At 35.9% G+C, this 16,044-nt stretch overlaps 1 long non-coding RNA gene across 1 annotated transcript; it reads right to left on the bottom strand.

The window, feature by feature from the left end:
* Positions 1-1,496: 1,496 nt before the first annotated feature.
* Positions 1,497-10,451, bottom strand: LOC146003637 (uncharacterized). Its single transcript, XR_014443842.1, has 3 exons — positions 10,370-10,451; positions 8,920-9,022; positions 1,497-2,042 (listed from the first exon to the last, which is right to left on the bottom strand). It is a non-coding gene; the product is annotated as an uncharacterized LOC146003637 (long non-coding RNA).
* Positions 10,452-16,044: the final 5,593 nt, after the last annotated feature.

Below are 16,044 nucleotides of genomic sequence, written 5' to 3'. Positions count from 1 at the left end.
ATATATAAACATTTGGTCCCAGACTTGGAAAATTACGATAAGATGCACTCATCTTTCAAAAAATAAGAAAATAAGAAAATAAAAAAATAAGAGGATAAGAGAAAGATGGGGGAATGAGAGGAGGATGAGAGGAAGATGAGAGAATAAAAAGAGAATGAGAAAGATGAGAAGGATGAGGGGATGAGAGCTCATCTTTCGCTCATCACTGCCTTTTTGCGCCCGTGAAACGTCGTCAGCGTAATAAATGAGGCGCGGAACAGGAAGAGAAAGTGAGTTTTTCAACTTTTTGCGGTCGTTTGGTCGAGAAATCAGAGTTGGCCTGGGAGTCACAAAAATACTCTACTCACTATGTGCTGGAAGTGATCCCTAAAGGGTGAGCTCCGGTCGAGGAGGAAATACTGAGGGAGAACAAATAATTTCTCTGAAGTAATGTGGAATAATGGCTTCCCGTAAGAATCGAATAACATCATATCGATTGCAAAAAAATCCCTGTAAAAACGTGTTGATCGAACTGCGTAGTCACCTTCTGTCGAAACACGGTATAAGGACTTGTAATTATTTAATTCTAAGTTCCAATTCTCCAGGACCTTCCTACCAAGTGGGTGGTCAGTGTTTTCCACAATATGTTTAGAATAGATATCCCCACCAACAAGCAAATTGGCATTTACAATGTCTTCCAAGCTGTTGATGAGGGGCGTTGTCTTGGGTTTTGTAATGAAGCCAAACAATGATGACGTGTAGAGAGTGCATAAGATCAAAGATGATAGGGTCCATAAAATGAGAAGAAACCTTAAAGTAAGTACAGAAGGGGGAGGAGTAGGGATGCCTGCAGCCAAAGAGACAGGCAGACCATGAAGGCAAGGGAACTGATAAGTGGTCCTTCCCCAACGACGCAACAAAGCAACAGCAAATCTCATGGAAAGAAAAAAGGTCAACAAAGCAAAGAGTGTGGCGACCCACAGAGGTGGTTCGAATGGAAAATAGACATTCATCCATTGGGGATAGGGTCGAGGTTTAGGAACAACCCAGGCTACTTCAGCAAACTGACGGATTTGTATCAGTTCACACATTATCACATGATAAACAGAAGAACTCCCGAATTTTAAGCTACCATCAAATAGTCCGAGGCGCATTGATAGTAAATCCCCTGTGACACTACCATTTGGAAGCGACATTCCCTCACTATCACTTTCATTGTATATGTCATTTGTTTCCAGAGAGAAGTTCATTTTTTGCATTAGAATTGTAATAAAACTTCCCAGTAAACCGAGGTAAGAACTATTACCCTGTGAGGTGACATCCGGCATAAAAAGTGGTGGAAAATAATTTGCCTTCATCCTAATGGGGCACTTGTGTATGTTCTTCACTTTGTCTGGATACAAATGTCTTCTCATATAGAAACGCCCGTTGCTCCAAATATCCATAACTTCTCCACCTTCAGCCGTTCTGCAGTGAGACTCGGTGAAAGGGAAATAGGAATACAGGACGAAGGATTCGTGTCCATTTCCATCCCTTTCTGAGAGAGAGAGGTCTACAAGAGATGGAGCAGCAATTACAATATTCACCAGGAGATGGCTTTGTGCTGCCAAGATCAAACCATTGACGTCTTTTATTGTGTTGTTACCAGTAAGGACAATCAAATACTTTTCATTTCGTCTAAAGGTATTTAAGAGATCAAATTCCTTTATAACATATTGTATAGTAGAAGCTTTACTTACAAGAAACAAGTTGTAGATTTCCGTTCTCACCCAGAACCAGTCAAATGGCCATGGCCTGCTCAATTCATAAAATAAACTAGTTTTAATGACAGTTGTCGGCTTTCCATATTCGTGAGTCACCATCTCCGCAAGGAGTCTTGAGTCTTCGTCGTGGTAAACAACCAAGGTCCGAGCAGTGTGAAAGTAGTCCTTCAAGATGTTGGTTGTCAGCTGAAAGGCGCTTTCAGTTAATTCCGGAGACATTCTGGGCGAAAGAGAGTCACAGAAGGAAACGAAGAATAAGAGAGAAAGCGTCAACAGCAACATCTTCGTGTTGTTACCCACCTGCAACAAAGATTGTTCTAATAATGATGTTCTCAATATAGGAAATAAATACTTATTAACATTGCTAAATTATAGAACAAAATTTGTGAGTGCTGGAAAACAGAAATAATCTTACAGTGCATAACCTGTCCCAGATAAACCATAACTACGACTGAAAATATAATACTGCCATTTCTTGTGTCAGTGAAGTACGTACATATTATAATCTACAAGAACAAAAAGTATAATTTTTTATTTCTAACAATTAGTTCATGCCCAAAATATGTTTGCTCTGTCGCACCTAGATATATCAGAAATGCAATGAAGAAATATGTAAACCTAAATTTATTAACCAGATATATAATAATTTTTGGAATTAAAGAAAATATTTCTTAACAAGACTACTAAATGAACACCATTAATATATGAGAAGTTTACATGGTGGATTAATTCATGCAAAATAACGTGAAGTTACTACATATTACTAGTTTCATAAATAGATTGGGAATGTAAGCAAATGAAACTTTGATATACTAAAGGAATATACTATACGATTTTTTTTAGCCTACTTTTGCTGAGATATTCCTCAAAAGGTTTTCGCCAAGGAATGTTCATGTTTCAATGCAACGATTATGATAACGAACCATAACCATCCTTCAAGTGTCAAGGAAGTGGATGGAATTTTTGATGAAACCAATGCTGAAATTTGAGTAAAAAATGTAGCCTAATCAACTCGTTTAGGGAAACGCTACTGGATAAGCAGGATGAAAACGAAGTCAATTAAAGCTGTTCTTGTAGGTACATCTATTGACATTAATATTATGTGGTTACAATGTGGAAGCAACGTTTTCAAAGATGTGGGAGTTTGTGTTAATTTGATGTTACTTACAAACAGAAGACTATTTATCAGCAATTGGACGGGAATTTCTGCTCAACGATCACCATAGGCAAAATCCGCACTAGCCTTTGGTCCTACATTCAATAACATTCTCACCAGCAAAGCTAATTTGTTGGAAACACATGCGAACGAAATTCTGTATTAGTAATTCAATTCTTTTAATGTGTTTTGTTATTCTCCACAGGGTGTATATTCTACTTTTCCTTTTCCATTAATGCATCCGGCATTCGAGAAGGAACAAGAAAGATACAATCTGTGAAGGAACATGGAATATTATGACTACATTAAAACATGGGAAAATGCAAGAAAAAGCTGATCAAGTTCTCTCCACAAAGTTGCAGATAGTTGCATGGCAAGAAGTAAGAGGAGAAGGAGAAGTCAAAAAGTATAAATACCCTGTGTATTACAGTTGTAAGAAAACTACAGGACAACATGGAACAGGATTCCTAGTAAAGAAAGAAATGTTAAAGCACGTATTAGCACCGTGTAGTGAGAGAATCTCCAAACTTCGAGTGAAAGGAAGGTTTTGTAATGTAACTTTTATAAACGTGTATGCTCCGACCGAAGAGATAGAAGATGACATGAAAGAAAGGTTTTGTGAAGAGCTGCAAAGAGTGCAAAACAAAACTCCAAGACATGATCTGATAGTCCTTTTGGGAGATTTGAATTCAGGACGTAAAAACAATGAGAAGTATGAACTGTGATCCAGACCATTTTTGGTCAATGTAATCAAACATAATATCTTTACGAAAAGGGAATTCAAGACAACAAAAAAAGGAATGAAAGCAATATGCAAAGTAAAGTAATTCTCAAACAATATAGAAAAAAATGAGTCAAAATTTGGAAGATATTATAGACACTCAAGATATAATGATGATTGGGGAAAAATCAAGGAAGCAGTTCTGAAAACAGCAACTGATGTCATACAAACACAAGATCGTAAACCAAGGAGTGAATGGTGGGATAATGAATGCAAAATGTTAATGTGTGAGAAAAATGCTGCAAACCAAAAATTTCTACAAAGACGAACTAAGCTAAACCGAGAAGATTATGAGAATAAAAGAAAAATTGTCAACAATATGTGCAAAAAAGAGGAGAAAAGAATGGCTAAATTACACGATTAAAAATATTGAGGAAGTGCATAGAAGAAATGACTAAAGATTTTTTTAAGGCTGTGAAATCACATGTAGGGAACTACATTGACGTAACTCCAGCATGCAAAGATCGGGAGAACTAATATCTGACAAAGATAAACTATTACTCCGTTGAAAAGAGTATTTTCAGGATATACTAAATTCTGAGAACTTTTTGTCTGAAGATGAATTACATGAGACACCAGAGGAAGACACTGAAATGCCTGTTCCAACATATGATGAGGTAAATAAAATCATAAAATCATTATAAGTTAATAAAAAACCCGGTTCAGATAAAATCCCAGGGGAGCTGATAAGACATAGAAGATACGTGCTAAGAAACAAAATTTGCAAAATTGATACTGAATATATGGGATAAAAAAGAAATGCCACAGGAATGGTTACACGGTATCATCTGCCCAATTTTTTAAAAAGGGCGATAGCTTGCACTGTAGTAATTACAGACTAATTATGCTTCTTAATGTCACATATAAAATCTTTGCAATTCTTCTACAAAATAGGATCTTTGAAATTCTAGAAAACACACTAGGGGAATACTAAATGGAATTTACACCAAATAAATCCACACTTGACAATATATTTATATTACGTGAAATATATGAAAAATGGCATGAGCATAGTATCGAACTGCATAATATATTTATTGACTTTATGCATGCGTTTGACTCGGTAAATAAAAATTTAATTACAATATGTTTAAAGAAATTTAATGTCTCGAACAAACTAATAAAATTAATAAATTTGACTTTGCAAATTACCACAGCTAGAGAGAAAGTAAATAACGACCTGAGTGAGAAATTTTTGATTAACAGAGGAGTAAAACAAGGAGATCCACTATCAGCAATTTTATTTAGCATAATCATGAAGGCAATATTTCAGAATCTGGAAATGAGAGGCAAGATTTCAACCAGATTAAGACAGACTTGTGCATATGCAGATGGCGTTGTAATTACTGCAAGAACTAATCAATCAATGGTGGTTGACTCATTTGTGAAATTAAAGCAACAGGGAATGAAATATGGATTAACAGTGAATGAAAATAAGACAACATTTATGAGGTGTACAAGAAGAAGAATCCAAAAACAAAAAGCAAATTTAAATACAAATAAAGCAGGTCCAGTCATTTAAATATCTCGGGTCAATAATAAAAGGAAACAATTTCATTGAAGAAGGGATTAAAGGAAGGATTCCAGCTGGAAACAGAGAATACTATGTAAATAAGAAGATATTCCAATCAAACCTAGTTTCCAGGAAAACAAAATTAAAAATGTACCAATTCATAATAAGACTTGTTGTTGCATATGGCTATGAAGCCTGGGTGCACAAAGAGATATAATTCGGAAACTGACGATATTTGAAAGAAAGATAGTAAGGAAAATATGTGGCTCAACAAGACAGTCTAATGAAATATCTCGAATAAGAACAAACGAAGAGCTTGATATATTAAGAAAATATAAGAGTATAAGAAGATTTATTAAAACTCAAAGATTAAGCTGGTTGGGTCACATTGAAAGAATGCCTGCAAAGCAATGTAAAGCAAATTTACAACTGGAAACCTATTGCTACAATATAACAAGGAAGGCCCAAGACCAGATGGATAGACGATGTTAGAAATTACATATGAGAATTACACTGGAGAAAAGTGTGTGTTGAATAGAGAAGAGTGGATGAAATGTAATTGAGCAGCCCATAAAGAGCTGTAGCGCCTTAGAAGACGTTGGTATGTTTTATTACGATGACTGTTGCAAATAGGATGAAATTGATGAAGGGACACTCGCCCATGCAAGGAGCGGGACTCGAACCCAACAACCTCGATGGCGAGATTGTGAGTCGACCCCTTAACGCGCTTTGTGGAGAGTCGGGCAATTAAGTTGTAGGTAATCGCGTTTGGTTTCTAAGATAACCTAAAATTTTAATCATCCGAAGAGTTAAAAGTAATATTTACTAAGGTAAACGGCAGATTATGGAAATCACGTATGATAGAATATAAAATTATTATTTTAAAATCTGAAATCTGCTTAACATTGAGAAGATTAAAAACAAGAGCTTTATAGATGTAATCATTCTCTGAATGTTAACAGCAATGTTTTTTTTATTATCATGCAATGTTCATTAGACTATCTATTGTCTAGTGCTTTTACTACTTGTATGAAGTATGAAGTAAAGAGTGAAGAAAATAGACAATGTAATGTAATTGTAGATCAAAGTAGTAGAATGGATAATTTCCAATTAACACTGCATGGTAATTGTGAAAGAAATAATCCAATGTTTATATAGAAGACTGAAAAATATTAAAAAAATAACAATTAAGTTTATTTGCATTCCTTGTTCAGATTAAGTGCCACATTCTTCAACTGTACAACGTTATAAAATGTGCCAGTTTATTTGAACAGAAGTGTACATTGACCAGACCTCTTCCTGAGATGGACTCAGACATACGAAAGATTTGAAAGTACGATATATTCCTTGGAACACTCAACTATCGTTTCGTTTTCTGGTGAAATATTATTGTACCAAAAGGCCAAGCAAGCATTTCAACTTTCCTAGATTCAACGGGGGGGAAAAGACAAACTTTCAGAAACTCTCCTAACACCCAATACCCAATGACGGAACAGCCCATACATTGATGAAATGATCACGGCCAAGTCCTTAGCAGAGACCAAGTCTTTTGAGCACTTCCCTCTTAAGCACACCTCATTGGATGATCGGGATGGGAATCTAACCAATCAAAAACTTTATTCTTTTCAGAATTAGGAAAGCCCTAGTCCACTAATGTTGATATTACTTTGCTACGGCGTTGGTTCTGTACTTAGAGAAAGGCGTGAAGGAGTGTTTATAAGTACCTTAACTTTAGTATGAATCGGAATTATTGTTACTGTAATATTTCTCATGACTCATGTCATTAAACAATAATAAAAGTGGACTCCTTGTTTCGCAACAAAAATATTAAACACTATGGCATTTCCAATAAGTTTCCAGCTATTTTCCTCTTATGATTATTCAACATTGGAAGTACTCCATTTAGTAAAGACATCTCGTGTAATATAATATTGAATGTATGAAACGTAACAAGAGGGTCATGTAATCATTACTCCATTCCAGAACCAAAATATAATTCCTTCTATTCTCGGTACTTTGTTCAAGAGGTCCAGACTCAGCTTCCAGGAAAGTCTGTTTCTGATCTTAATGGTCATGCGACTTCTCCAAACCTTACCTTACCGCCCTGAAATCGTTAGATGTTGATCACCACCAGGGAGTAGCCTATTTTATTGCGGGTTCCTTTACTACACCAGAAACACAGTGCTGCAGGATTTACATTCTTGCTCATCACATGAAGGAGAAAACTATATTCATCCAACACATTAACAGAGAACAAAAAGCAAAACTTAAATAGCAAGAATAATATTAAACATTATTTGTTATATTGTAAGATAAACTTTTGTGAGATTGGAAACACTGCACTTGGCAGTAGTACTCCTGGAGGAAATAGTTGTCAAGTCTGAACACAGACAACCATAATTATGAAGAGTTTTGGCGAAATATTATTTAACAGTGCCTTGCAAAGTATTGTGAAAAGCACAAAATGTTATATTTTTAAGAATATGCAGCAAAAATGCGATTGTAACGTGAGAAAATGGGAACTATCTCATTTATAGACGCTTTCTCAAGTCACTTGCTTTTTAGTTGTGGAGTAGTTGGGAAAATGCTCGAATCATTGCTTCCATGTTTTTTTTATTGAATGAGACGCCGTGGTTCAAATCCAAACCTCTTCACTTTAATTTGTTTTTTGTACGTAATCGAGGTTTGTTGGTTATGAAATGTAGTATTTAAGTGAAATAATCATGTTTGAGAATTTGTTTGTAACAATTAATTCGATGTAGTATTCGAATAATGTTTTCATCTGTTCAGCTTGTCTTTTTTTCCGGGCTCCGAAGTTAGAAGATCGTCTGCGCCTCCTACCGGTAGAATACTGAAACACGGAAAAGACTAATTCCCAAATCCAACTTCTCTCATTTACAACTTTAAGCGAGTGTTATCGAGTTCTGTGACTTTGTTGGATTTCAAACAAATTGGTCATAAAATAAAAATAATACATCCATGCCTGAGCAAGATTCGACCCTTTGACCTCTGGTTTCGTAGACCTTTATACTGATCACCACTAAGGGAAGTTTGCATACTCAGCTGGTGCTCAAGAGCTATTTTGCTGCACTATGGAAATATTGCAAGGCGGTCAGAAAACATTTGAAGTCTACAAAGTCGGTGTTAGTGACTTCAATGCTTGGTGCAATGTTAACTTTTAAAACAACTCACGTTATGTATCAACATTGATACGCCTTGTTTATTATTATCATATGTAATGATTTACTTGTTTATTGTCAACATGAATATGTTTTATTTGTTTGTTTTAATTTTATCAAATGTATAGTTTTATTTTATTTATGCGTAATTAAAAGTGATATCGAAAGCGGAAGTCATTTCCGTTTTATAAACATTTGTAGAACTGTCAAATCTTTTATTGATTCCGTTGCCAGGACAACAGTGCGAAAATGGGCGAAAAGTAAGTCAGTCTCGCGAAATGTGAATTTTGGGAAAAACATTGTTAAAAAAGAAAAGCCGCGGCTTATTGAAATGTGATTGTATTTGTGAGTATCGTTGTGCTATTTTGCAGTGAATGTTTAAAGTTAAAAGATGTTATTAAACTTGCAAACTGACAAGAAGCTAGTTCTGTTACTAATTGTACGTCCTGAGAATGCTCAGTGTAAAATAACATTAAGGAGAGTCTCATAACTCCGCCGCACAAAGAGATTGGGTATCTACCGTGACGTAGTAATCCAGTGGCACTCACCCAAAAGGAACGTCACAACATCTACATTCTTGACTTTCTAAGAGGATCACAGAATGGTCCTAACGATGGATATGGATAAACCATGGAAATATTTCGTCACAAGCTGTAAAAAAAATAAAACATAAGTAGACGGAATTGTATAGCACGTGCATAAAGATAACGTAAGGTGTTCATAAGGGACCATTCACATGAGGTAGCTGAGTGCCACAACTCAACGGAGCACTTAGGGACTCTCGATGGTAAGTTGGTAACGTCGTCGCCTTGTAATAAAGAGGTTCTGAGTTTGAATACCCTTACAGACATCAGTCAAATACCTGGGCGTTACTCTGGACAAAGGTCTAACTAACATTTCAAAAACATATTTTTGAAACAGCCAACAAAGGCTCTCAAAGAGTTGGAAAATTATACAGCCTACTCAAGAACCAGACACTGCCTCTTCACACAAAGGTATCCATTTACAAAATTGTAATACGTTCCCTTCTCACATATGCCTGTGTAATAAAGATCAATTGTATTTTAATGATTCACCAGGCCTATTTTAATGAATTATCATGTATACTTTAATGTATATATCATTCATATTTTATTGTACCTCTTATTGTATTTAGTACTTCTTTTGTACAGTCATATCTTTATCATTCAATCTTGTATTATAAATTTACGACTTTTTTGTATTTACATGTATACGTACTGCTGTACTAAGGCCAGCCAGCTGTTTTTCAGCAGGATAATACTAGCATAAATAAATAAATAAATAAATAAATAAATATGGGGACACGCAGCACCAACTACACTCCGTCGATTGCAAAGTGTACAGAATAGAGCTCTTCGCATCATATCAGAAGTTGACAGACACACACGAAACGTGCAACTTCACGAAGATCTTGATTTAGAAACACTCCATGAATTCATACTTCGGACCAGGTCTAAATTTTGGGCAACATTACCTCATCATCGTAATCCTACAATACAACTGATTCGACAAGTCCAGCCAGCTCGAAATGTTCATAAAATGCCAAGATTACAATAAACATTATTCACCAAATTAAATATCATACTATATCGCACTCAGAAAGTAAACAAAGTACTTAGACAGTACTTAGTACCTTAGACATGCCACTTCCAGATAGACCCACACCAAACCCCTGCGACAATTGAATGGGCTGACAAACAACAACACACGAAAATCAAAGCCAAGTTAAAGACAAGAGACTTAAATCAATTCAGAGAAGACTGAAACTCTACAAAATAAAATACCAACAAGATAAAATGACTATGACTGGCCAGTGGAGGTACATAGTGGTTCAGATCCCAGTTTCAACTGTAGGTCCTTTCCTGATAAGCCTTTCTGTTCATAAAGTAGACTTAAAAAGCAAACTCAAATGAAAGGAGCGCTTGTGGGTTGTTTGTGGAGTGTGACTAGCTTGACGAAAGGTCATATTAGCCTTACCTTGTGTTCCAGACAATGTTCGACAGCAATGGACGTTCGTCTGCAGAACTAGAAGGGTTTTCCAAACTCACTTCGTTCCTTTCCTGAAGCACAAGAACAGCAGATGGGATCGTGGAAGGAATCGAAGCACATCACTAAGCAGAGCAAGTATGTTCTTCAGTATAAAACAACAAAATGATCGGCATAAGACTTCAGCCAATGAGAAATCTTGAATCGACGCAGAAATGTCACGAGCATGTTCATTGATTTTAGAATTACTTAACTACGTCTTGATTTTGTAATTGCGAGGAACCCGTGGAGTAATGTTTACCAAGGAGTGAGGATTTGTGCTGCTTTAATACAGCTTCTTGCTTACTGATATCATTAAATAGCCAATGGCTCCAAGAATCCACACTAAACCTTCGTCTTGTATCGAATCGTATGTTTACTCTCAAAATAATTTGCTACATAGTAAATATGAAACGACTCCCGGCTTCGAGAAATATTCTAATTTGAATGTCCTCGTTCGACATTGAAATAATGCGATTGCGCATCTAGTGCAGATGTACTCTTGAATATATTGAACGGAAAATATATAGATTATACAACAAAGTAAAATTCTGGAACAAAAATGTCTGAAGATGAAATTATTTCTCGCATCATGGACTTTGTTCAGACTCGTTTGCAAATTTAGCTAGGTTCACAAATTTTCCTCTCCGAGGAATGTTTCACACATTTGTATCTAGTAAAACTAGGTGGAATTGTTTGATTAGGAAATCCATTCGATTGTTAAATTCTTGACTGAGGTCACTCACTTTTTCTATGCTTGCGTACCAACACTATGTTTCTTCTTTCTATTTGCCACTTCTTCATATAAGAACCCAGGAACAATTTCTTATAAGCTAAATCTGAAAGGCTATCCTTAGAAGAGAGGCCACTTTTACATGGACTATAAACCCTCTACAACTCGCCCAAAGACAGTCCGCGCTTCAAAAAATCCAAACTGACTTTCAGAACGGCATGCATGAAACAGCTCAAGACACAATGCTAGTTTTAGTGCTGTTATTATTGTTCCTGTTATGTGCCTGTGTGGAAATCTTCATTTTTCACTGTTGATATCCTGATATGAAATGGATTTATTCCGAATTCAGATTTTTTCAAATAAAAAAATAATAAATGTCAAATTATTAACTGCAATATATACAAGTGTTGCCATTTTAATTTATGTTCTTATTTCTCGTCGCCTTTCTGTCAAATTTGGCAGATCGCGACTAAACTAGAATTTACGGAAAGACATTCTACTTTTTCATGCATGTTCGTGAATTTCCAATCACCATAGCCTCTGTTAGGCGCCTTTGAGACTGAAGCGACAAGAGACGCAGGGTGTTCGCAGCAACACGCGACGGAGACACTTTGCAGGTACAACTACCAGGCTGAAAGAACACGAAGTCTATGTGTGTGTAAGTGAAATACACTTCCCTTATTAAAATAAATTTATAATTTTTCAGAGAATCTCTTGCAATGATTCGGTGAACAGAAGAAAAACATCCTAGGAGTAACAATAGTTTCGTTGTTCAATGTAATAGTACATTTTCCATGAACCAAATATTTTTAAAAAATCGTGATAAATGAGAGTTATGGTATGACAGAAACAGCTGTGGAAGAATCACATTTAACGTAACGAAGCGAGAAAAATCATTACATACTGGAGAGAACAACACTTACCTTGCAGCTGGTACCTGGTAACAGATTTACTCTTAGCTTCCTGAAAGATTGAAGAAACACAATGTTTAGAAGAAAATTGTGTATTTCGGAAAACAAGAACAAATTAGTTTTTTGTTAAAAATCCTAATTCAACTTCATGCACTGGAAGCAACTCTTTATGGAAAATGTTTCTTCATCATAACGATAAAACAGAGACCCTTTCTACACCCCCACAAGTTAATACATTCTCAATGTTTTCATTCTTACGTCCCTTTTTTACCCTCTCCAGGCTCTTTGCGACGATGAGGATGAATGATGAAGGTTCTTGCACAGAGGAACATCTTGATACGCTTTTTTATTTTTACGATGTGTAATGCTTTACTTGTGTATTTTCAACATTAATATGTTTTAGTTGTTTGTGTTCATATTATCAACTGTATAGTTTTCTTTTATTTATGTGTAATTAAAAGTGGCATCGGAAGCGGAAGTCATTTCCGGTTTATAGACATTTATAAATTATCCAGTCTCGCACAGGTATATCTGTTGTTGATTGGGTTGCCACGACAACGAAGAACGATGAGAAAGCAGAATGTTAAGTGTGAAATGTAAAAAGATGTGTATTTGAGTTGCAGCATAATTTACAAGAGATAGGTTCTTTTTGGATTTTGAAAGCTCCCTCATAGCTCTCTCCATACAACATTTCTTGGTGTTGAAATTTAAATATCTCGTTGGAAGGCTTTGGTCAATACACCCCATGTTCACGTAGAAAACAGCGTACTTCACTAAGTGCTGGGAGTTACGTATTAACAAGACAGGGTTTATGGTTTCAAACCTTGGTCAGCAATGGTGTTTTTCTCCCATCTCAAATTTCATAGGTTGAACTTCGTCCTTAAAATAAAGAACGTTATTTTTTTTTAATGATATTAATTCGTATCGTCGTCATAATCCAATAGGTAGGGAAGAGGCGTATTATAAATGAAATAGAAAGAGAAGACTCATGGAAAATGTCCAAAGTAATTCTGTGAACTTTACAGAAAATGGTGATTTCCTTGAGTTAACATGGAAACGTTGGGTTAAGGTTCTGGTAATCACAAAGTTAATTAACACTAACCAAGTTCTGTAATTTTAATTTGAATAAGTTAAGTTCACTTTATGCGTGGATGGACTAATCGTGACTGACCTACAGTTGAAGGTCGGGTCCGAACTACTGTATGCTTCTACAGGTTATCGAACGTGGAAGCTCTTGTTTATAAGTCAATGAATTTACCATTACGCCATCGAGGAGGCATTGAAATTTTTGGAAAATAAGCAAATGTGCAGAGTTACTATAAAAATATGGTCCGGATGAACAATCTTTTGTTTGTGGCCTGTTCAAATGTTTGGTTAGCAGAAACTTTATTCTATTTGTCCCAAATACAATTTTGTGTGCGTATTAGTAAAACTTCTGAGGTTTTTAGGTGTGTTGCGATGTTTCAAATGTTATAGAGTCACTCGGGGGAATATGCCCATCGGGGTTAAATGCCCACCCCCTCGTATCTCGCGCAACGTTAATGTTATGGCAACTCTGCGACTCTTGTTTGAAAGCGCCCTCCGTGGTGAGACGAGGCAGCAGGTTTGGAGCTTGTGAGAAGAATCTGAAGCCATTCAGGGTTAATTTCATGAGGTAACAAGACAATTTTTGAGGTAATAATTTTTTGTACGTTGCTGTATTAACAGTGTGGAATACTATTCCCAAGAGAGAAAGAAACTGAATTATATTTGGTGTAAAGATCAACAGTCAGGGAGACATATCTGAAGAATGAAACTGCCGCATGGTGCTCAGAGTTGCCAACCCAGTCATTCAATTTTCTGCTTGTAGCTGTGGGGTGATATGCTCACAGAAATTAAGTACAATATGCCCATGGCCATTACTATGATAAGAAAGGACCATAATGTGACTGGATCCAGTGTAATAGTTGTAGTATGTGGATACATGAAATATGTATCAAATTCACGTCCATGTGTCCAAAGTGCAATGTAATTTCTCACAAATGTAAACAGTAAAAGCGGCTATGGTAAATTCAAAATAAATGTTGTTAGAAACACTATGCTTGTCTGTGCAAATGATGTTCTGTTTACGAAACAAACGTTTATAATCTTCCAGTTATTATTTTCCTTTAAATATGTCATGTCAAGTATTACAACAATTGTTTATTGTACTGGGCATTTTACCCCTAATTGGTGGACATTTTACCCTGAACACGGGGTGATTTCACCAAATTGACGTTCATCTGTTTATTTTTCTATGGTTCTTTTGCTATAAGACTTACAGTAATAATACTTACAGTAATAAAATAATGAATTCTAACTATAGTGTAAAATGTAACTAATTTTAAATGTGATCGTGAATGTCACCAATTAGCTTAGCGACTTCGAAAACTATGGACACTAATCTAAGTCATTTGTGGCATTTTATTATTCTCACCTCCTCCCCATGCCGATAGATGATGAACTTGGAGTTGAACCGCATTGGGAGTGTCACGAAAACTATGGATTCCATTTTCAACACAGCCTGAATGTTAGACAACCCGAGAAACACTATCGTTGTCCGGATTGCATAAGAGTCGTGGATGTCTGTTTGTGCGGAATTTAATATTGGTGGTTCTCGATTATTTTTACATGTCATCTCTTCCCACCCCCACCCCTCACAGTATGTATCTCAAGGTTGCAAGTGATACGTGTACCAAGTTTGGTTGAATTTGCTCCAGGCGCTCGAGAGTTATGCCGGAACAAACAAATTTACACATCCACACACGCATATATCCATTTCTATATATAGAGAGATTTTGTGTACATATATATTGTGTTAAATAATTCTCATTTGTGTTGCTTTTGTGCAATGTTGTCTAGTTGCGACGATGAGGATGAATAGTGTTAGATGAAATTGATGACAAGGAACCCCCAAGCGAGCAACCCCTTCCTTCACCATGACTCGAACCCGAAATCTTCTATAGTGAGGTCACGTGCTAGCCAACTGGCTCGGCCACAGACATGGATCGCATTTCTTGCACTTATATTCCCTTTTGAATAATGCTTCTCATTTCTAGGGTACTTGTCTCTGACATGAACAATCGTAATTTATTATTGCTTGTATCTAGAATGAATAATTGAAATATATATTTGAGACTTTTATATTTGTAGCTCTACATATATTATTTGACCTTAATAGTATAATTTTGCTTCAGTACTGAAAATATACTCAACTAGTTTTAAAATAATATAATCACCCACAATGTCAGTTGTGGAAGAGTGTGTTAATTCTGGAAGAACATAATCATTATTTCCTTGTTGTGTGATACTTGAAAGCGTTATTTCGACAATATTTCATGTCGATCATGAGTCTTAAAGCCAACTGAGATGCCATACCAGATTCAAGTGAGTAACTCCAAATAACATATTTTTTGAACTAACTAACTACTTTAAAATAAGTAAAAGAAAACATTACCATGCACCGTGTGCAATGAATCATATTTTTGAAGGAATTGTGCATAAATTATTTCAAATTGTGCATTAATGTCGAGAAGGCATCGAATTTCAAGAAAAGGCCCTTGCTTAAATTCGATATAAGAACTAGTCGAGACATATCGAGACGAGACAAAGAACGTGACAGACCTCTGTAAAACCCGAGACGAAATCGAGACGCAGGGGACAATCAAATAGTTTTCATTACGTCTTAAGGTACTCAAATACGCTAAATGGTTTATCACTAATGTAACAAAATAGACTTTCTTTACTAAAAACAAGTAATAAATTTCTCTTCTCACCTGTAGGGCGTCCATATTCATAAGCCACAATATCCGCAAGGAATAGTGTTTCTCGTAGTAAAGAAACAACGTCCGAGCAGTGTGAAAGTAGTCCTTCAAAATTTTGGTTGTGAGCTGAAAGGCGCTTTCAGTTAATTCCGGAGACATTCTGGGCGAAAGACAGCCAGAGGAAAAAACGAAGATTAAAGT

The sequence above is a fragment of the Lepisma saccharinum genome, chromosome 20 (assembly GCF_977018435.1).
Source record: "Lepisma saccharinum chromosome 20, izLepSacc3.1, whole genome shotgun sequence".
In the NCBI taxonomy this organism is placed as follows: domain Eukaryota; kingdom Metazoa; phylum Arthropoda; class Insecta; order Zygentoma; family Lepismatidae; genus Lepisma; species Lepisma saccharinum.
Note: the sequence above shows the minus strand (reverse complement) of the source record. Positions and strands in the feature narration are given on the sequence as shown.